Here is a 23,767-nt window from a genome sequence, read left to right as displayed (position 1 = left end):
TTAAGGAAGTGGTGGAAGAGCAGAAGAGGAAATGAAAATGGTAAAGGATGCAATTGCAAATATTAAGCTCTTGTATTCAGATGCAGGATGATCTTGCAGAAATTAATAAAGCTAATTTAGAATTGCAAAGGAAAATAGAAGAAATTCAAAAAAATCAAAACAATTGGAACTTAGATAATAAGATGGAAGATATACAGGCAAAGGTAGATAGGGCAGATGAAGAAAGAGTAATATTACAATATAGATTAATGGAATATGCTATAAGGGTGAGAGGTTTGAAGCAAAATAGGAAGGAAAATTTAAAAGAGATTTTTACGCAAGCCTTTGCTCAGATAAAGGGTGTGGAGCCGGAAGATTTTGAGATTAATATTGAAAGAATTTATCGTGTTAATTCTTGGTGGGCAAGACAAAATAGAGTACCGAGGGATGTGGTTATTTATTTTACAACTAAAAAGGTTAGGTATGAAATTTTGCAAGCCTTTTATAAAAATAAATTTCAAATATTGGGACAAGATATAAAAATGATGAAGGAAATTCCTCCTAAAATGTTAAGAAAGAGAAGAGAATTTGCTTTTTTAGTGGATGAGTTTAAGAAACATCAGATATATTTTAGATGGGAAGTTCCAATGGGTTTGTCAGTGAATTTTAGAGGCAGAAAGTATTTTTTTAATTCAGTTATGAAAGCAAGACATTTTTATATTAATGTTCTAAAGAGTGGGAATCCTTTGTTGTTAGATGCTAAGTTAATTGGTTTGGAAATGATGGAAAATAGAATGGGAGAGGGGAGGAATGTTTAAGATGTGAATATGATGATTATGGTTAATTTTTGGAATTGATTTGTTTAGGATATAAATTATAGGATTTTTGTTATTTGCTATTTGTATGGTATAAATCTATGGGATGATATTATTTAATTGTGACGGATGGAAAGTGAAATTTATGAATTTAGATAATGTGGATGTAATGATTTTAACTGTTTACTGTTATATTGTGGATGTAGTTTAAATGATTATTTGTTTTAATTGAGTAGTATTGGAAGATTGGATATTAAATGTTATGACAATTGAAGAAATATATAAGTGATGAAAATTTGAATTTGAGAAGCTGGATAGTAATTTAAGAAATGGACTTAAGAAATTTGAAGGAATATACAAGTGGGTGAAAAAAAAAACTTTGAATTTTAGAAGATGGAGTAATTTTTAAAATGGACTCTAAGAAGAACGGACATTAAATGTTATGGCAACTGAAGAAATATATAAGTGATGAAAATTTGAGTTCGAGAAGATGGACTGTAATTTGAGAAATGGACTTACGAAATTTGAAGGAATATACAAGTAGGGGAAAAAAATTAAATTTGAGAAGATGGATTAATTTTAAAAATGGATTGTAAGAAGATGTAATATGTGAAGTTGGTATTGCTTCTTTTCTTTCTTTCTTTTTATTATTCTTTCCTATCTCTTTATTTTTATTGTGAGGGGATCTAAAGTTTTACATTTTTAAAGGTGGGAGGTTATGTATATTTTGTATACTTTAGCTTGTGATTGTTGGTCATAATACCCGGTATTTGCTCTGGGAAGTCTGGGGGGGGAAAGGGGGGGAAAATGATACATGGATTGATCATTAATGTATAGTAATGTTTGAAGATATGAAAATAAAATTTAAAATGATATTGGGAATGCTCGATTGCCATTTCAGAAAGAAAAGGAGAGAGAAGTAGAAGGAGGGAAGAAAGTAGGTAGGAAAGAGTAGAGAAGGAGGAAGGGAATAAGAAGGTTAGATAGGGTAAGAAGGGAGGAGTGGAGAAGGAGGAGAGGAAGTAGTAAAGTGAAGGAGATGAAGGATGTGAAAGTAGTAGAGGGTAGAGAGGGAGGTTGTGAAGAAAGGAAGTGGCAATCGGGCAGGCCTGAATCAGTAATAAATGAAAATTAATGATTAATGATGGATAATAGTTTGCACATAAATATGATGTTGGAAAATGGAATAAAATTATTTATAACGAAAAATAAGACGGCATGAGTGAATGAATATCACAGCAAATGAAGGACAATTACATTGAATAAATGTGTCAGTCCTTTAAATGGAAAGATATTTCTTTTAGGTCAGGTTGCATTCAAACATTAAAATAACAGTGAGAACTGCCTAAGATTACAACTTTTGAAGAGTTCTCATAAAGACTTATTTGAGATTGGAAATAATAAATGTCCTTGCCTTATAAAGACTATATAGCATACATTGATAAGCAATACCATTTTGAAATAGATGCCTTAAAACCTATGATAAATACAATATCCATATGGTTACATGCTCATATATACATCTTAAAACAAAAGTATAGAGAGAGTATGTCTTCTGGAGCGCAGTTATATGTATGCTTAAATGTTATAGTTGAACAAAAAATAATCTGAATGTTGTATTTTCTATTAATTTCTAAGGCTCTTTGGTCTTTCTGAATGCTTTTACAATTTAATCATTTTAATCAACAATCATTTTTTTGTCTCATTTGAGATCTATTCCATAATAAAATATTGGCTGAAAATGAAACTTAACAAGCAAGTCCTGGCCAGAATAGAACTGACTGTTATACATTTAAATTGTAGTCTATTTTATATATATTATGCTATACATTCAACCCCTTGATTTAAAAAATTTAATAACAATGGGCTCATTCGAGACAATGACGAATCTGCATATAGACGTGAGGTCAAACGACTAGCCTTGTGGTGCAACCAAAACAATCTGGAACTAAACACGCTCAAAACCATAGAAATGGTGGTAGACTTTAGGAGAAACCCTTCCATACTTCCACCTCTCACAATACTAGACAACACAGTATCAACAGTAGAAACCTTTGAATTTCTAGGTTCTGTCATATCGCAAGATCTAAAATGGACAGCTAACATCAAAAACATCATCAAAAAAGGACAGCAAAGAATGTTCTTTCTGCGCCAACTCAGTAAGCTCAAACTGCCCAAGGAGCTGCTGATTCAGTTCTACAGAGGAATTATTGAGTCTGTCATTTGCACCTCTATAACTGTCTGGTTCGGTTCTGCAACCCAACAAGAAAGACACAGACTTCAGAGGATAATTAGAACTGCAGAAAAAATAATTGCTACCAACCTGCGTTCCATTGAGAACCTGTATACTGCACGAATCAAGAAGAGGGCAGTGAAAATATTTACAGATCCCTCACATCCAGGACATAAACTGTTTCAACTCCTACCATCAAAACGACGCTATAGAGCACTGCACACCAGAACAACAAGACACAAGAACAGTTTTTTCCCAAAGGCCATCACTCTGCTAAACAAATAATTCCCTCAACACTGTCGAACTATTTACTGAATCTGCACTACTATTAATCTTCTCATCGTTCCCATCACCAATCTCTTTCTACTTATGACTGTATGACTGTAACTTTGTTGCTGGCAGTCCTTATGATTTATATTGATATATTGACCATCATTTGTGTTGTAAATGTTGTACCTTGATGAACGTATCTTTTCTTTTATGTACACTGAGAGCATATGCACCAAGACAAATTCCTTGTGTGTCCAATCACACTTGGCCAATAAAAAATTCTATTCTATTCTATTCTATTCTATTCTATTCTATTCTATTCTATTCATTTGCTGAAAACTGATTCTTTAGCTTTTCATAGTAGCTTCTTTTTGCTGCTCTGATCTCCCTTGTTAGTACATTTCTGGCCTGATTGTACAGCATTTTATCACCTTTCCTGTAGGCTTCCTCTTTGTATAAGTGTAGTGTATATCATGTGATTTATTATACTCCATATTTCTCAGGTGGTCTGATTAAATTCTGTGAGTCCTAGAGACCTAGGTGACTGCTAGGGATTGCTTCCAACCAAACTGAAATCCATCTGCTAAATATACAAGGACAAGGGCAAAGAAGCAAAAAAGAGAGAGTAATTTAATGTTTTAATCTCCACTGTCACCACATCAGTCATAACTAAAGGGCCGCATGCCTATCTGATATGCACCAAGCAAAGCATCTGCGGTAATATTTTTCATCAGCTCCAAATATTTGATAACATTGCCTGTTGATTGCCTGTTTATATGGCAGGCATGACTTTTGAGTCTCCTGTCCAAATTCATAATTCCAATTTTCTGATAGTTAATTTCCAATTTATTTTCTGTGCAAAATTGCATAAGGGCTCTCAATGCTTTTCTGAGATATATAGGAATCCTAGATATTATATCCTATGTTATTTCCATATAACAGAGAGAAAACAAATGTTTCTCTCAACTTTGGGACTTCCAGCTGATGTTGCAGTCTCTGCGCCCCTCGCCGAGTTCTCCCCATTGGAGGGCTCCAAAAGGAGCTAAAGCCACCCTGTAGGGGTGGTGAAGAAAAGAGGGGCACCCTGCAGGTCACAGAGAGCTGCAACTCTCCTGCCTGATCCAGGGCTTCTTCCCTCTCATACAGGATGAGTAGAAGAGGCAGTCATCATGGCTCCCACGAAGCTGGGACAGCCAAGGCAACAAAGAAATGTGCAGGAGCAGTGTAGATGAACAGTGACTGGAGCTGGGTGAGAAGATTCTTTTTTATTTAGAATCTAACTTTAAAAGAAAAAAAACAATCCAGGAAAAGAGACCCTTAGAATTATTTCTTAAAGCAGCGAACAACCATAGAGAGAAAAATTCTAGCCCCAAAAGAAAGGAACTAAGGGGAGAGAAGCTAAAGACTTTTTAAAACATAAAAGATTGGATTTTTAAACTGGGTAGGCGTTGTTTTGGATAGGCATTATAAAATGCTGGAACCATCTACTTGAATAGCCAACTCTGATTAATCCAATTTCAATTCAATTTATGGACTTATCAGACTTATAACAACGCTGAAACCTAAGCTGAGGTCCCCATCTACTGGTGAATGGAAAATATATTATACCCCTACAAACCTGGGAATAAACAACATTTATTTGGAGGACTGTGGTGATACTTACTGTTCTATAACTATTTACTTTATGATTACTGGAGACTATTGTGAGAATAAAGAAGACTCTTAAGTAAAGTAAAGTGACTTTTGATTTGTGGAAAGCTGCCTGGACTATTTAAATGGAACTGATTAATAATCCTGAGATGTAAAGAACTATGATTATTGACCTTTTTGAGGAGCAACATTGAATATATTGTTTTTGGACTATTGGACTATTTGGACTATTGAATATATTGTTTTTGGACTATTGAGTAAGAGCAGGAATTACTAAAATAAGACAAGATGCTCCACCGGGGGAAGTGAGTGAGATTTCAGAAGAAATGGTGTTGATATTTCAAATCATTAGGTACACTATGACAAATAATCACAGAGAGATAAAGAACCTATTGCAAGGCATAAATGGGAAAACAGAAAATATCCTACAACTGATAATGAATGAAGATCAAAGAGTCCAGGAAATAGAGGAGACAGCAGAAAGAATGGAGGAAAAGATAGAACAGGCAAACCAGCAATTAAAGCAAGAAAATGAGTATGAGAAAATGATAAAGATAATAATGACTGATGAAATTAACCAAGGGAAAAATACCTTAAGAGATTTAAAAATGGAATCAGATAATCTGGAAGACTTTTGAAAGGGAGATAGGGGTATGGGTGGACACTCTGGAGACCGGCAGCTTAGGAGGATAGAGATGGGAGAAATATTCAGATTGAATGGTGAAGACACAAATGCTGATAGAGACAAAGATCCAAGAGAGGAGTATGAGAAGCAAGCTAAAAATGAATAAGAATTGAAGTATTAAAACATGCAAGAGATGATGGATAGAAAGGATTTTTTCCTTTCCTTTTCTAATAAAATGATAGACTGATTAAAAACCAGATTAGAGGTAGAAATAAGAATACATGCCTTTATATAAAGCAATAATTAGATGGAAAGATTGGAACTTGAAAGATGGTACTATTAGGTATCATTAAATAAAAGAATGATTGATACTAGAATTGAGTACTGAGATTTTGAATAACCAAACAATGAAGTACCTTGTTTTGATATAAACACATGTATTAACACTAGGATTAGTACTGTGTTTCCCTAAAAATACGACCTATTCAAAAAGTAAGGCCTAGCCCAATTTTTTTGTGTCGTGGGACTAATCTTTGCCCTACCCCAAAAATAAGCCCTAGTGAAGGGGGTGGGCATGGCTAGCACAGGAGGCAGCTGTTCCCTTCCCCAGTCATCTCATGGCTGCTTGCCCCTTAATCACAGCCCGCGGATCAGCTGATCCAGTGAGGACTGAGAGTTCTGTCTCTCTGGGTGGCTGGAGTTATTTCCAGCGCACTCTTACTAGCCCCAGCCCTGCCCCTGCTGCCAAGCAACCTTGCAGCCAAGGGCCCCTCTGTTCCGCAGCTCATCTTGTGGCTATGGAGCAGGCGGCAACCATGGTTTGTACTTCACCAGGCCTGGAACTTTGGTGTTGCTTAGGCTGCTGCTACAATGAGGCAGAAAGCCATGCGGCCCATTGGAATTGGTTCCACCACCACCAGCACCACCTCTACCTGGCTGCTGCTGCTTGAGAAAAGGACAGGCAATTGTAGAAGATTGTGGGAAGTGCATCCTTACGATAGAAGGAAAGCCCAGTCTGTTTTTTTCAAGCAATCAAATGTCTGTGTGTGTAAAAGAAAGAATGAGAAACAGAAAAAGAGAGAAAGAGAAACATCAGAGGGGAGTAACAAAAATTGCAGGCAACACTGAAAGGATTTCCTCTACCATTTCTTTTCTCTACTCCATCTGCCTGCCTGCCAATTGTACCTGGGCCTGCCGGGCACCATCCGCCCCAAGCCAAGCAGCAGGGCTGCTTCGGGACAGCATCCTTCTAGCTCCCACCACCCTGGCAAAGGTGAAGCTGAAGCAGGCAGGGGCCACATGGGGCTCCTCTGATGCCTCCCCACCCCTGCCCCACTCTGCATTTCACCTTCCTGCCTTTTGCGAACTTTTGGCTGCACGCAAGGAAAGCAGCAGAACCAGCAGAAGTCTTTCTTTCTCTCCCCCAAACTCTGCCAGAAATGAGTCTTTTTTTTTGTTTACATTTATACCCCGCCCTTCTCCGAAGACTCAGGGCGGCTTACAATGTATAGGGCAATAGTCTCATTCTATTTGTATATATTTACAAAGTCAACTTATTGCCCCCCCAACAATCTGGGTCCTCATTTTACCTACCTTATAAAGGATGGAAGGCTGAGTCAACCTTGGGCCGGGCTCGAACCTGCAGTAATTGCAGGCTTTGTGTTCTTAATAACAGGCCTTACCAGGCAGAGCTAAACCGGCCCTTGTGAGACTCATCGCATTGCCTCTGCCTTTTGGAGCAGGACTCTGCAAGGCTTGTTGTGCCATTGCACACACGAACGGCAGCATTACCGCGAGGTTCGACATACTGGCACTGCTGCTAGCAGCAGGATACCAGCTGTGCTGGTATGATGAAGCTTGCGGCGGCTTAATAAATATTAAGCTTAATAAATATTATTAAAAAGTGTGTATAAAAAGAACTTCAATGGTTTTTTAAAATTTGCTATATATTGCCTGTTGACAGAGTTGTGCAACAAAGCTTGGTTTTTTCTTTTTCTAATTTGTCTCAGGCATTAATTTGAAACTTTTTGTTTTCTGAATCAGGAAAGTTAAACCTCTTTTTAAAATACTGTGGTAGGAGGGGGGTACCAAAAAATCAAGACAAGGAGGTCAGTCACAAAATATTACTTACTTACAAATTTCAAAAGTTATGTTTCAACAAAAATATTTTTTTTAAAAAAATGGCAACCTATTTAAACATTTAAGGGAAGGGAAAGGAAGATAATGTAAGATAATGTAAGGTAATGTAATTTATATAAAACAGTGTCTACCAGGCATGTTGTTTGGTACACCTACGTTGAATATATTTATCAGCTGTACCATATATAATTGTTATAACACTATAACACTTAGACTTATATACCGCTTCATAGTGCTTTTACAGCCCTCTCTAAGCGGTTTACAAAGTCAGCATATTGCTCCCAACAGTCTGGGTCCTCATTTTACCGAACTCGGAAGGATGGAAGGCTGAGTCAACCATGAGCTGGTGAGATTTGAACTGCCAGACTGCAGCTAGCAGTCAGCTGAAGTAGCCTATAGTGCTGCACTCTAACCACTGTGCTACCTCAGCTCTTATGAATGTTTCCTTTTAGGTTTTATCCTATGCTTACCTATATATAATAATTACACTTTAAGTGTGACTTTTCAGCTGCCTATTTTATACATTTTGAAGGTCACTCCCTGTGAATTACTAATTTTTTTTGTTTATATGCTTTTTCCAAATCATGAAAAAGATGTAATATGAAAAAGAAAAGATGGTTCTGAAAATTATTTTTATTTTGTTCATTCAGCAATCTCATTTTATGAATTTCCACCTATGGAATGCTAATATATTTTTAGAGTGGGAAACTAAAGCAATACAACCTTCAGAATTCAGAGAAATTCTTGTAACCAAGAAATAATAGTTTTAAAATATATGGAGAAAATTAGAATACTGCAATAGCACAATGAAAGCTATTTATTACTTTTTCAACAACTACACTCATTCAAGTTGGTTTAAAATGTTTAACATAAAAGATTAATAGGAAACTGTTTTCTGAAATCATAGTTAATACTACCTGCAATTTATTCTGAAAGACTTTCCAAAAGACAACAAAAGTGGGTTGTTCATAGGATTTTCCAGGTGACATTTATTTTAGAGTACTATTTACTTTTATGATGTTTATTCATCACCCACAGATGGGTGTGAACCTTACTGGTTTTATCCTCTAAAGAGTTACCTATTTTCATACTCATTTCTTTTTTTAGGCTGTATAATTTTTTTTAAAACTATTCTTAAGAAGACTAGAAACGAAGAAGCTAAACTGAATGTTCCCCCTCTATATAGGTAGTATTTAAAGGGGGAAAAAGTAGCTAAACAGGACTTATCAGACACTTGGTGTAAGTAGCAAAAACATATTTGAGTTTGCTTGTTTACCTGCTTATTTGCCTTTTTAATTAAATAGTATTTACAATCAAATAGGAAAAATGCATCTAAAATTACACCTCAATAAACTTTATTCCAAAAGAATGATTCAGTATAGTTAGCAAGTCAAAGAACAACCTAAAAAAGACTAGAAGTTCAACACATTTGTCTTTAAAATTCTTCAGTTTTTATCTGAAAATGACATACCGTATTTTTCGGAGTATAAGATGCTCTGGAGTATAAGATGCACATTAGTTTTTGGGGACAAAAAAAAAAATTCTGCCTCTGCCTACTAGCATCCATTGGTATTCATCCACCACCGCCAATCCCCACTGCCTAGAACTGGCCAAAAATGCAATATGCAAAGACCAAAAATGGGACGTGCGGAGGCCAAAAATGCAATGCGCAGAGACTGAAAACACAACATGCGGAGGCGGCGATCGGCGGCAATGTGCTGTGGCGATCTCCGCAGCCTGGAACAGGTCTAAAATGGGGTGTGTGGAGGCTAAAAAAGGCCGAAGAGTGGGTGGGGCTTCGGCAATATTCGCTATATAAGATGAACAGATGTTTCCACCCACTTTTGGGGGGAGAGTGCATTTTATACTCCGAAAAATACGGTACCTCATATTCTCTCCATCTATTTTTTCCATTTTTTAACTGTGGTTGAATATTATAAACTTTCTATTTTAATACATGTTATGCCTAACCCAATGTTAGATAATTGCTTGTCAATACAATCAGTATTAATGATGGTTCCAAGGTATTTTCCATCATGCTTAGGACTCATTAATTAGAACACTCACCAAATTCTCCGGATATCTTCTCTCAATACTTTTGGTAAACTATTTTTTTTAAATGTAACATTTATTAGTGTATCAGTATATGGGATTTTCCATTCACTAGTTCTTTCTATCACTCTAGTTCTATTTTTATGAGACATAAAAAAGTTCATTTGTGAACTTTTAATTCAATTTTGTTTATAAACTTGTGAGAACTGAAGTAATCTGAGTTGCTGTTGCTGTATTTAATCTATTTTCATGTGTGTGGAATAGAGAGAGGAAAAGAGTATGCTGTGGAAATATTTTAATTATGAAACGAACTGTGGCTGAGATATCAATCATTAGATATACTGAAAATCCCTTATTTTTAATATATTACCTTTAGAAAATTTAAATGATAGGGAAGGTGGTATATCTAAAGAGTTTTTTAATCTCTTATTAAAGGTCTAAAATTGTTAAGATATTTAAAGATATAAATTTAAACTTTTGCATAGACAATTTAATATGTTGAATTGGTTCATAATTTCTTATCTTCCCTGCTGAAATAAAAATCAAGTTTTCTCTTTGAAAAATTAGTGTCTGTATTGAGACTGCTAGATGTTGTTAGCAGAAAGATTCTCTGTGTTGTATGCTGGTTACCTGAGGTTATATTCTGGATGCTCTCAGAACAGCTGGGCTGATTATTAAAAAATGCCTCATAGTTACTTCCAACCAAGGTTAATCAATAGTTAGTATAAAGCTTTACATGTGAGAAAGTTATTTAAGCACTGCTTGCCCCCGGAATAATAGAAAATGAAAAAATCATGCAGAACAAATATGTTGAAGAGTTCAAAAAAGCAGAAGGGGTTTTAGGGGGGAGAAATATGCAACAAAAAGCATACTTAAACTATACTTTTCTGGATGGTTTGTGGTGATAAAGACTGGAAGAGGGAGTCCTATGTATGCTGTGTTGATCATCTGAGGCAAAAACAGTTTATAACTCTAAAGTATTATATCATCATCATCATTTGACACTATCTCTAATTCAAAGGTGTTTCTTTCCAACCTCACGTTCAGAATTATTAAAGATACAAGTTTAGATATGGCTATAAATCTTCAATTTATATGTCCTTCTATTCATGTGCTGTCCCGGTGCCTGGAAGCCGTACGGGTCTGGATGGGGAGAAACAGACTCAAGCTCAATCCCTCCAAGACGGAGTGGCTGTGGATGCCGGCACCCCGGTACAGTCAGCTGCAGCTGCAGCTGGCTGTGGGGGGCGAGTTATTGGCCCCATCGGAGAGGGTGCGCAACTTGGGTGTCCTCTTGGATGGGCGGCTGTCGTTTGACGATCATCTGGCGGCCATCTCCAGGAGGGCCTTCCAGCAAGTACGCTTGGTGCACCAGTTGCGCCCCTTTCTTGACCGGGATGCCTTATGCACGGTCACTCATGCCCTTGTCACCTCCCGCTTGGACTATTGCAATGCTCTCTACATGGGGCTGCCCTTGAAGTGCACCCGGAGGCTGCAGCTAGTTCAGAATGCAGCTGCGCGGGTAATAGTGGGAGCGACTCGTTGCTCCCATGTAACACCAATCCTGCGCAGCTTGCACTGGCTTCCTGTGGTCTTTCGGGTGCGCTTCAAGATTTTGGTTACCACCTTTAAAGCGCTCCATGGCTTAGGACCCGGGTACTTACGGGACCGCCTGCTGTTACCTTTTGCCTCCCACCGACCCGTACGCTCACACAGAGAGGGCCTTCTCAGGGTGCCGTCCGCCAAGCAATGCCGGCTGGCGGCCCCCAGGGGAAGGGCCTTCTCTGTTGGAGCTCCTACGCTCTGGAATGAACTTCCCCCTGGTTTACGTCAAGTGCCTGATCTTCGGACCTTTCGCCGTGAGTTGAAAACGCACCTATTTATTCAAGCGGGACTGGATTGATATTTTATTGGGTTATTTATGTCTTATGATTTTAAATGGTTTTAAAAATTTTGGCCACGTTATAATATTTCTTTTTAACTTTTTTTTAATGTTTATACATTGTATTTTTACTAGGCTGTACACCGCCCTGAGTCCTTCGGGAGAAGGGCGGTATAAAAATTGAAATAAATAAAATAAATAAAATAAAATATCTATTGTCATCATTACAAAATTTGTTGTTTTGTATATATAGAATTTTCCAAATGTAAGCCTGATGCATATATGATCTCAGTCATAGGTGTTTTTTTTTTCTTCTGTTCAACCGTGTCTGATTTTGGAAACTATTTGGACAAGTCCCTGCAGCTTTCTTGGCAAAGTTTTTCCAAAGTAGTTTGCTATTGCGTTTTTTTAGTGCTGAGAGAAAATGACTGGACCAAGATTGCCCAGCTGACGTCATACCCAAGACAGGATTAAGTCTCCCAGCTGGGTGTCCTTGATCCAGTTTCTAGCCTGATCCCTTAACCACCACATCAGACTGGCTCTCAATAGTTCTTAGCTGATAAATGGGTGCTTTCCAGTCAGCCTTCATTCCTGGCCTAAATAATTCCATGCTATTTTATTGGCAACATTTGGAAAGGTGGCTTGCCATTCCCTTCTTCCTTGGATTGAGTAACCTATCCAAACTCACTGAGCTAACTTTGTGCCTAACGCATGAATAGAACTCACTTTCCTTGTTTCTAGCCTGGTGTTTTAACCACTATAACAACACTGGCTCTCATAAAAGCTCTATAGTAGGTAAATATTTGGGAGGGGGGGAGCTGAGACATTTTGTTTAGTCTAAACAGTGCTCCCATAATTCAACCTAGATTTTCCTATATTATGCTAGCTCAAATTTATTTTGTTTACATTAAGTACAGAGCTACATGAATAATAATAAATACATTTAAGAGAATATGGTACAATATTTCACTTCTTCAATGGTGATAAAAACCAGCTGATAATGTAAACAGCATAAGAGTATTTGACTTAAACCAGAGAAGGTTAGGATTTGGAATATCAGGAACAGAATATGTGATCAGCAGAGGCTTTAGAATATTTTTCCCTTAACCTATCTGTGGATAAGACCTCTAGTAACTACCACTTGTGGCTTTTCTAAAGCCCCTTGTCTGTTTTTATATAAAAGAACCTCTCCTCCCTTTCTTTCAGCAACATCTCTGAGTCATAAATTGGCTTGAGGGATAATAGCCTAGGGTCACCCAATCATGAAATGAACTTGAGCTGATATTTTTTTCCCCAGTTAGAATCTATCACCTTAACTACTATAGGATATTTCTTACTTCAAATGTTTATCTTTCATGGTATAAAATATTAATCAATGTACATTTTAGGTTGCTTGTGATTTTTTTGTAAAGCACTGTGTACATATATTGACATGCACTTCTAGGAATGACACATTCCTAGAAATTGATGTTTTTGTGTGTTTTGGTTTTGGTGTGGCACATTAGTATTATGTAAAGCATCAAGCAGATTAACCTGTTGAGAAGTTTGAATAGATGGAATTCTTTGTTTGTTTTCTAAAAAATGCTGTTGCCATGTTGTCTTTTTTATACAGTGCCATCGTATTTTATTCCAACAAGTTTATTTGGAAGATGGGTGTAGCCACAAAATAATTTCTGATTTGCTGACTAGATCCAGTTAGTGTCTCCAAAGAACTGGGTTTAACTTATCTTTCATAGTCTATAATCCTGAAAACAGTGTTGATTTAATAAAGAAGAAAAGAACACGAAGAAATAAAAATTATTTATTAAGGCAACATCTCATTATAAATTTGTATGCAAGACCATACAACTAAAACCTTAAACCTTATGTTTTAGATTGGCATTTCATTTCAAGAGTTTATTATTTCTGAATTTAGACTGGAAGATCTAAAGCATTTTTTTTTATTCTTCCTAGAGTTAAAAAGAAAGGTTCTCGGTGAAGAGCTAAAAATTTCCCATTTAGATAAACTAAATGTGTCAAAATGTTCATTATAACTGGTTATAACTTTTTTTTAGTTAGAGAACACTTAGAAGAAAGTATCTGCCAGAAAGGTTTTAAATTATCATTATTCTAAGTTTATAGCAATCTCACTTTGAACATACTGATGACATATTTCTGTTCTTTAGCAAGCAATGGCATTAAATTTTCTCATCAGCATTGATATGATATTGTATAGATATTGATATGAGCACCTTAAATATGTTGCTTAAAGAAGACCATATTCATCAATGTTCTCTCTATGACTCAATAACCAGTTTCTGTAGAATCGTTTTTTTGCCAACAGATTTCAAGCAATATAAAACAGATGTGAACAAAGTTATGTTATTTTTTGTATCTGTTCCCTATAATGGAAATGATGTCTGGTTTTACAACATTGTGCAAAATATTATTTGTCATAATTGCAAGCTGTAAATTTGACCTAATAAATAACTTACCATTAATAAATTGAGAGTATCTGAAAGATAATACTTCATGAAAAAATAAAAATGCTACAAAAATATTTTATGAAAGCTAAATAATAGCTATATAATAAATATAGCTATTCTGTAGCTATAATAAGTCTAGTAGATGTTCACAATTTTTGTTCCTTAGTGTCCTAAGAAGCACAAGAATCCATTTGCTTTTAGAATTATTTTTTTTATTTTCACTGTTTATTTTACTGTTTAAATTTTTGAATATTCATGATACCAAAATCCATAAAATTACTATTCTATGACTTTATTCAATACAGTATGTTGAGATAAGGTTCTGTTTTAAAATCCAGTTATATCAATGTTAATTATTTTTATGTATGCACAGGGTCTAATTAAGAGTGATTCTCACAAATAGTTTAATATCTGCAAGAAATACCTTGACTGCAGAGCAAGAACTGGTGGGCCACAAAACAGACAAAGTAATAGAAAATGAAGAAGCTATAATACTCTGGGACTTTAGAATTCAAATAGTTAGGTACCTGCTCCATAACACCCCAGACAATTACTTAATAATTATCAGTAAGAAAGATAAACAAATCTGAGTAGTGGACCTGATAGTACCTGGAGACAGCAGAATAGAAGAAAAAGAACCTGAGAAAAATTACAAAATAGAAATAGAATTAGAAGGACTATGGCAAAAGAAAGCAAATATAGCATCAATAGTAATAGGTACATTGGGTGTAATCCCAAAACATCTGAAGCACCATTTGAACACCATCAGTCAATTGCAAAAAGCAACTTTATTTGAAGCAGCTTACATTATATCTGCCTATTGCAGATCCCTGGGAAGGACTCAATTGGTGGTTACAAATACCAACTTCAGTTTAAATATGTGACTGATTGTGTGACAAACAGCAGCAGCAGCAACAACCGCAACAATAACAATAATAAGAGTTTTTAAAAAATAGTTGCTAGACCCAGATGGAACTTGATAACTTGGATGGGAATACAAGAAAACTAATGACCATGCACCATGCTTTGCATCCAAATAGTGTTATTGTTTGGTTGCATTTGCCAAGAGCTATAGAGAATATCTACAAATTTTGGAGAAAGAAAAGCATGAAATAACTAACTACTTTAAGAAAAGGAAAGAACCCTTGTTAAAGGTTTTCAATCAAGGAAAGCATTTGAAAACAACAAAGTTGAAGGCTAAATATAAAAAAGAAACAATTGAAAACCAATTTGTTAATTGAAAAAATAAGCCAATGCATGGTAAATATTTGACAGATAAAGAAGGAAAAGCTGATTAAAAAAACCTACATGAAGTTGATTAAGATCTGGAATGTGAAAGAAAGAAACTGAAGGCTTTATTTTAGAGCTCAAGAACAAATTTTGCCAACTAATTACATGAAGGTGAAAATTCAACTATAACAAACAACAGCAAATGTCCCTTAGTATTAAAAAGGATGAAACAATTGATGATTTGATCTGTGACTGCAACAAAATTTTACAAACTGACTAAAAGCAATGCCATGGCCAAGTTGTCAGTATTATTCACTGGAAAGTTTGTCAGAGGTTTGGATTTATATATAATAAAAACTACTGGGACCATCAAGCTGAGAAAATGAGTGAATTAAGATCTTATGGAATTTTAAGATCCAAGAGACAGGTATCTTGTTCTTAACATGCCTGATATAACAGTTATTGAAATGAAGAATGCCTGGTTCATTGATGTTGCTATCCCTAGTGATGTTAGGATTGAGATAAAGCAGTTTGGAAAAAATGGTTGAATGCTTATGAAAAAAGAAATCTGTTGTAATACCAATAGTAATTGGAGAAATACTAAAGAATGTCCTTAATATCTGGAAATACTGAATTTATCAGACTTGAGCACCCTAATTTGGATAACTATCCTGAAAACAGTCTGCTTGGAGCTGTTTTATATTCTGGATGTTGCCTTAATAATTCTTACATCTTTTATTAGGACTTGAATTATTAAGTTTCCACCAATCTAAGACTGGGAATCTAACTGCAGATTACCTGCACATAATAATTTGTAAATAAATTTCCCATTGAAATCAAAAGAAAGAATTTAAAGGATGATAATAGAAGTAGGCAGTTTTTATTTTAATAAAGGGAAAGATTCTAGTTGTCATTTTAAACAGAGGAAACAAACACCTTGTCTATTCAGTTTTCCATACTCAGAGATTATTTAATGAAATTTAAAATATTCATAACATAAAAGATTACTACTATGACTTCAAATGAAGCAATAAAATATTTGAGAGATATAAACCGGGGTGTTCACTAGTTTCAAAATAAGAGAGGACTTGCCAGACAAAGACCCATCCCTTTTTAATATGCATCACTTTTAGTATTTAGTATTTATTTCTTTATATTTATTTTAATTTAGTATTTATTTATTTATTTATTTATTTATTTATTAAATTTATTTCCCACCCAACTTTCCCATAAGGTGACTCTGGGCACCTTACAAAGAGTAAACACATCTTACAAACATGTGCTGCATGTTCATAGAACAATGAACAGAACAATGTTCCATGAACAGAAGGGCAGAAGTTTAGTTTCCTGGGCATGCTTGCTTTTTTGAACCCAATGCAGATGTGAAATAAAAATTTTCATTTCCTTTTCTTAACATAGTTTTATGGAAGCAAAGATTATATCATTTTCAGTCTGCACTTTTTATCCTGTAGTAGTCTGAGTTCTAATGAATTCTTATAAAATGACTCTGGCTGTGCAGTATACAAAAATTATATTGGGTCAATTTTTTAGGGACTATATTACTAAATTGCTACATTTTTCATACTTATGTTATTGCTTTCCTATGAAGTTGTTATATATTGTTTTCATTGTAACATAATTCTCTATGTATGTCATTTCTGAAAAGTAGTACTTCAACACTATTATTTTCTATTTTAATTATTAATAGTCCTTGAATATTGCTAATTGCTGTAAAATATGTAGAAACTCTATTAGTTATTTGTTTTGTGTCTGAAAATATAGAGAACTTGGCACTTTAATTCCAACCAGCCATAATTATAATTATTGCCCACAGAAGCCATACCAATTGCTGAATGTGGCAGCAGCATAAAATGCAGCATAGAATGCCTTTTTCTTTCAAGTCTTGATGGTTGTCATTTGATTAAATATCTGTGAATTCTGTTTGATGTCTTGTCTTTATAATTCAGATGTGGTATGTGCTTTTATATAAATATAAAAGATTTCTGACTATATAAGCTTGCTGCAAGGATGTTAGAGCTTATATTGTTTGTTTAGATATTATGGTTTTAAACTGTTCTTAATTTCTGCCATTTGTTCTCTTGACGGAAGAAATGTGTTAAGGTGGAAAAAAAGGGGGAAATCCATTATATTTGAAGGAATTTGTTAATTTTGTTGTACTTCATTGCATGGCAGGTGGTAATAATGTCTATGCTAGCCCTGTCAAAATATGAAAATTAAAGTGACGATGGTTTTTAATGAAATCCATTTGACAAATATAATTAAGGTGTTTTAATATGAAGGCCTGTAATAAAGACTACCGGTGGACTCCCCGAGGTCTTGACTAATTGTGTAGATTGCTTTTAAGCTTTGAATAGTTTTATTGGATAATGAACTGTTAAGAAGTGTTAGATCTTTCTTAAGCTGAATTTAGTTTGAAAAAGAATAGGAGAGACAGGCCTGAGGTGTGGCATTTTAAACATAATTAGAAGAGAGTTTTAAGTTATCATCTTTGATCTTACTGTCAGGTTTTGATTAGAGCTGTAAATGCTTTAATCAAGTGCAATGTAGTCATTACATTTCTAACTGTTTTAAAACTGTGAAATTACTGATATGCTGACATCAGTTTAACAGATTTTGAATATTTGAGAGAAGACTGTTGGTAAATTGGGCTTTATCTGTCAGACCAATGATTTTTGCATTTTATATTATTCATGCATAATTATAGTATTCTGATGAATTGTTTAGTTATTTTTTTAAAAAAGCAGAGATCTGAGGGAATGTTTCTTACATTTGATCTTATATTCAACTATATAACATTTTTAGATAGATAGATGATAGACAGACAGACAGACAGATCTTAAACACATTATGAACTGTTAATGCAAAGGATAATGTGGAATTGTTTGCTATAGTGATCATTAATTACCTTTACCTGTACACAGAAGTTAACAAATTCTGCAAAACCACTGCCAGAATTGTCTCTACCTATCTGGTCTGAACATCGAAAGAAAACATGCTGAGAACATCTCATCCATTTAAAACAGTAACTGGGTTGTGGGCCAAGATGCAGAGCTTTCCAGAATATCAGCCTTGGTCTGACATACACATTTTCTGGGAGAAGATTCACCTCCTTCAGTCTTGGCACTAGACATCTAATAAAATCATCCCATTCCAATTCACATTTGATGTTAAATAATAGTGAGCAATCATATTAATTGCTATATTTTATGTTTGGTATATTATTCTTTGTTCTTTTAGTCTGTTTCATTGTATACTTGTTTTGTTATGCAGAGTTTTAACTGAACTGGGGTAGTTTAAAATATTGTACATAAATTAATAAGCACTACTGGAAAAAAGTTTTGGTGAGAAAGATAGAAAGATACCTTTAATCACACTGTGCGTGCTTTTCAAAGCATGAAAATAAAACAAAATATTTGTGGTTACTGAATTCTGATTTCAGGACTATTTGGATCCAAGATTCCCATATATGACATTACAGCAGCCATGAACATTTTTCAATTTTTAGGAAAAAAGAAGAATACACAGATTTGCTGATGATTCTCAAAGTTTTTCTATACGGCGAAGAAGGATTTGACAAAAGTTGATGCCTCAGGTTTTTTCTTTGTCAGAAAGATGTCAGAACTATTCATAGAATCCAAGTTCTTTTTATGGATAGAAGGAACTTTTGTTTTCATGGCAAAACAAATCTGGAGAAAACCATTGACTTTAGACTCTTTCTTTCATGACTTTTTAAACATTTATGTACTGTGCTACATTTAATAAAAATACTTCATTTTGTATTTGCAGCTGGTATAGATTGACAGGTTTTTACTGACAGTTGTAAATGATAGCTGAGCTTGATTTGTAATTTCTTTTGTTATTTTGGTGTACTGCATCATTCACTTGCCATTGCAGTAGTCTGATAAAGCATGTCTATTATTTACACAATGGTAAATTGTATAATTTGCTAAGTTTGTCCTGTATGGTCATAGTTGTTTTTTTATTCAGAAATAGTTCCCAAGGACTCTATAAGTAAGATTACTATATAATTAAATTAATACATGAAATTGCTGCTGAAGTGGGTAAATTGTACAAAAAGCTATCCATTCTGTTCAAATAGAAGCAAGTGACCATATCAATAATTTTAAACATGATTTAAATAGCAATCTTGATTAATATGTCTTTTACATTACCGCATTCTAAATGTATTTCTGAAATAAATTAACTTTCTATTGGATTATTTTTCAAATATATTACCTCTTTTTTTGATATGAAATAATTATTATGTTTTCATACAATTTTATAGCTTGTAAATAATGTTCAGCTTTGGGTTTTTTTTAGTTTATGGTTCTTTTTTTAGACTTTTTAAACTTGTACCCACAGTAATCGGCATTTTGCTTTGCTTTGTTTTTAAAAATCTTAGAACTCTGGGTTTCCAACTTTGCAATATACTTTTTTTTCCTAAAGAAAAGATTGGTTAATTTTAATTATCATTTTTCTGAAGCCAACAGAAATATGCTATTTTGCTGCCTCTGCGGTATTTGTAATTTATACCCATTAAATTGATGTTTTATCATCTATTACCGATTTCTGGGATTTTGTTTGTACTTATTGACTGTAACAAGTATTTGTAAAGGAGAAAAATGGTCTCAGTCACTTCTACTGTATCTAAAAAGAAGAACAGGATTTACAAATGATAAATGGGGAAGTTGACTAGCTAACTAATAAAGATTTGTCTTAATCAAGTATGATTTGTCAGAACAGGAGCGCGTTGAGGTCAGGGCACATGCAATGAATAATACAGCATTCACAGGAGAGGAGGACCAGGCAAAAGGCCTCATAAATATGCTGTGATTACCCAGTGCTAATTCTTATTCAAAGAATGAATGGCATTAAAGCTAACTCCTAGGTTTCTCAGCAGTTAATCTGTTTTCTTTGCTTTTAGGTCTTCTGGCCATAACAAAACTTATTTTCTATTAGCATTTTTCTGAAGTATTCCTTGACTGCATTCATTTCTATATGTGACTGCAGACTTGAACATTAATAGCAGAAAACGTTCCTTCTTTTCTTTTACTTTGCTAAAGCATGCTTACGTGAATAGGTTCTCTTTACTGTCTTGGAAGAACGAGGAACAATAAGGATACACTGCACATCACATTATATTAAAGATTAAAAAATGATTTTGTTTTGATATGCTTCTGTGTCCTATTTTCAGCAGCTTTATTTTATTGTGTGGAATCAAGTAATATTTGATGTACAATTGTCTAATAGTACCTATTATGCAATTGATACATATTGGGATCTTTAACACAGAGTTACAGTATATGAAGGAATATATAAGGAAATCTATGCAAAGGACAAATTGTAAACTTAATAATTGATTTATTAATTTTTATGACCATACAAAAACCTAATTGATGTGCAGTATTTTTATTTGGTATTGTCTCTTGACCAGGGGTCAAAGGAAGAAAACTATGAAAGATAGTTTCATGATTATCTCACACATGTACAAAAGGAATAAAGCTTCTGTTCTGATAGCACAATGCTGCTTTTGCCATTTTAATGAAAGCACTCTTTTCATCTATATATTTTCTCTCCAGAACTAGAACCTTCCAAAGTTGGCTGGGTTGAGGGGTGACAGGAATAAGTTACCCACTGAGCTTCCATTACTAAGCCTGGACTAGAACCTGGATTTTCTAGCCCATAGTCTAGAATATTAATCACTGCATCACACTGACTGTCAATATCAATAATCATCTTCAATCTCACCTCATAAACAAACATGTATGTGTGCACAAATGCATGCCTCAAATTACTTTTTAGCTCCTGGCAACTGCTGCGTTAATCCCTGCAATTTTCTTGGCAAGAAGTAGTTTGCCATTGCCTGCTTCCTGGTGTTGAACAAGAGTGACTGGCCCAAGCTCACCCAGCTGGCTTTGTTGGACTAGAATTTACAGTTTCCTGGGGTTCTAGCATGGTGCCTTAACCACTACACCAACTGACTCTCCACTTCAATCTTTCCTCAGAATTGCTGCAGATATTAGTTAATAGATTATAATAGATAGATGGATGGACAGACAATCAATTTTGTTGTGTCTGGGTGCCTGCCTGCTCTCGTGTAGCCCAGTTCCCTTCTCTCCCCTCAGCTGGACTGCTGATGTTGGAGACAGCTGCCATAGAACATCAAAATAATTTTTAAAAACACTTTGGGATAATTTCTTCTGTTAAAGGTACATCAAACCATATTTATGAAATGTTACTTGTTCTACAGCTTTGTGAATTATATCTTGGAAACAACTTTCACTAAAAGGAAATGAACCTTTTGGCTTGCTATCTACCACCATCCTAGTGACTCATCATAGTGCTATTATTCCCAAGTAAATTTTAAGAATATTTTCTTAAAGGAGTACACAAAACTAAAGATTGTTTTATTCCATAATCTAAATGTTCCAGATGGATCTTTGTATCCAAGCTTTTGTATTAAAGCTATATAATTTATAGGAATGTTAATCTAAATATATTTTGCAAAAAATTTGCAAATTACATGGTTTTATTTAATGACATGTTCATCCATAGCAGTGAAAATAAAATAAACTATCAAATTGACAGCTCTCTGTTATTGATTATTGCTAATCCTAATTGTTGACTGGATAATTATTAGTTATTAAACTTACCAATTGATAAATTGTCTTTCTTTAAAGAGACTGAGGGATCAAATGTGTTCTCAGAATTTTACTGTAAAATCATATAGCTTTTTTTTCTTTAGTTTTGTGCATTTCAAAGATGCTTTGTTTTACAACAAATTTCATAACTATTAAACTAGCTGTGTCTTTCTAGGTTTCTGAACTGCTACTTCTAGTTGTGTCTGCAGTATCTGCATACCCAACTATTTCATAATTTCTCCAGGATTTGTCACTTCAAAAACAAGTGTTCCTTGTTTAGCCCAGCACATTCAAAGCACTTCTTTCAAAGTTCTTTCACAATGCTTATATTGAACCACCTTTTGCTTTTAGATATACTATATGCAGCTAAAAATAGAGAGTCAAAAGCTGTATGAATGACCCGTCTCTGTGGATAACTTACCTTTTTAGTTATGTCAACCCATGATTACACATAGTGGGAATGATTAGTATTGTTTAAACTTACAAAGTTACTATAAATATGTATTATCTTTGATCAATTGTTTTTCTCTCATACCACACTGAAACAGTGACTGATGACCTTTGCCCTACTCATGCTAAGTAGACATCTAAGCAACAGCAATAATCACCAAATTTGTTAGAGGGAAACTACCATATCTTTTACTTAGCTATAGTGGATGATAAGTTATTGTTAATTGCCTCCCCTAACATGTTACAATTAAGCATGATTCAAGAACACATGTTTGGTTCAGTCATGAAGCTTGGAATGCTCTAAATTATCACTCTAACTCAGGGCTCTCAAACTCCCGGCCCATGGGCCGACTGTGTCATGCGATGGCCATGCCCACACCCGATTTAAAGAAGGGGAGGAGTTCCAAAACGTCACGTGACGCCACCATGACAACGTGACTTGGACACCCTGCCCTAAATTATTCTAGTGAAATTGGAAAAAAATAGGAAAAAAAATAGTTCAAACATTTAAAAAAGGAATGCTATGTGGATATATTGGCAATGCTTGATTGTGGATACTGGGGTAGGAAAACCAGCTATTCCCAACATTACTATCTCTTACTTTCTCTAAGTGCTCAAAACAGAGGATCTGGAACTTAGATCCATTGAGCAGGTCAAGATTTTTAAAGAACTAGGAATAGTTTTCAAGCCTCAGGAAGCAGAAATACTCACCTGGACTAGGTATCCCTCAATGCACATAGATGTGCATCAGCTACACAGACTTACTATTTTTACAGAGGAGCACAGTTTATCCCTGCTGCAGTTAAGTTGTTTGAAGCTAAAGCCTGAGCACAATTGCTATATGGGACTCAGAACAGTATGATCAACTTAGGAAGAATTCAAACAAAATTTTGAAGTATCTTCCAGTTTTCCCACTGTGTTCCAAATGCAATACTTCAACAAGAAGCAGGAATCAGTAAACTTGAATCTAATCTTTTTTTTACTGGTTGAAACTAGATTACAGTCATAGTGGGCTGACCCATATAATATTGACAGACAACTACAAATCTTACTAGGAAACAGCAATCCAAAAGAAACTGAGCCGCTATGATATTCTAGTAATATCTTACAGCTATGATTTTCTAGTAATATCTTACAGTTAGATTAAACCAGATTAGTACTAAGGCAAAATATCTTAAATATACAAGATCAAATAGAAATCTCTCACAATATACAGTACTAGCAAATAACCAAACTTTAGTGTCTAAACCAGCCTCATATTTATATTTATCACAATTCTCATATTTAGGAAAACTTAGGCTTGATTTAGCTTGAT

General features: G+C 34.8%; 1 protein-coding gene across 5 annotated transcripts in view; it reads left to right on the top strand.

Moving 5' to 3' along the window:
* Window positions 1–23,767, top strand: part of VTI1A (vesicle transport through interaction with t-SNAREs 1A) — a 257,241-nt gene that overhangs the window by 148,470 nt on the left and 85,004 nt on the right. The gene's annotated exons all lie outside the window — the stretch shown is intronic.

The sequence above is a fragment of the Ahaetulla prasina genome, chromosome 6 (genome assembly GCF_028640845.1).
Source record: "Ahaetulla prasina isolate Xishuangbanna chromosome 6, ASM2864084v1, whole genome shotgun sequence".
NCBI lineage: Eukaryota > Metazoa > Chordata > Lepidosauria > Squamata > Colubridae > Ahaetulla > Ahaetulla prasina.
Note: the sequence above shows the minus strand (reverse complement) of the source record. Positions and strands in the feature narration are given on the sequence as shown.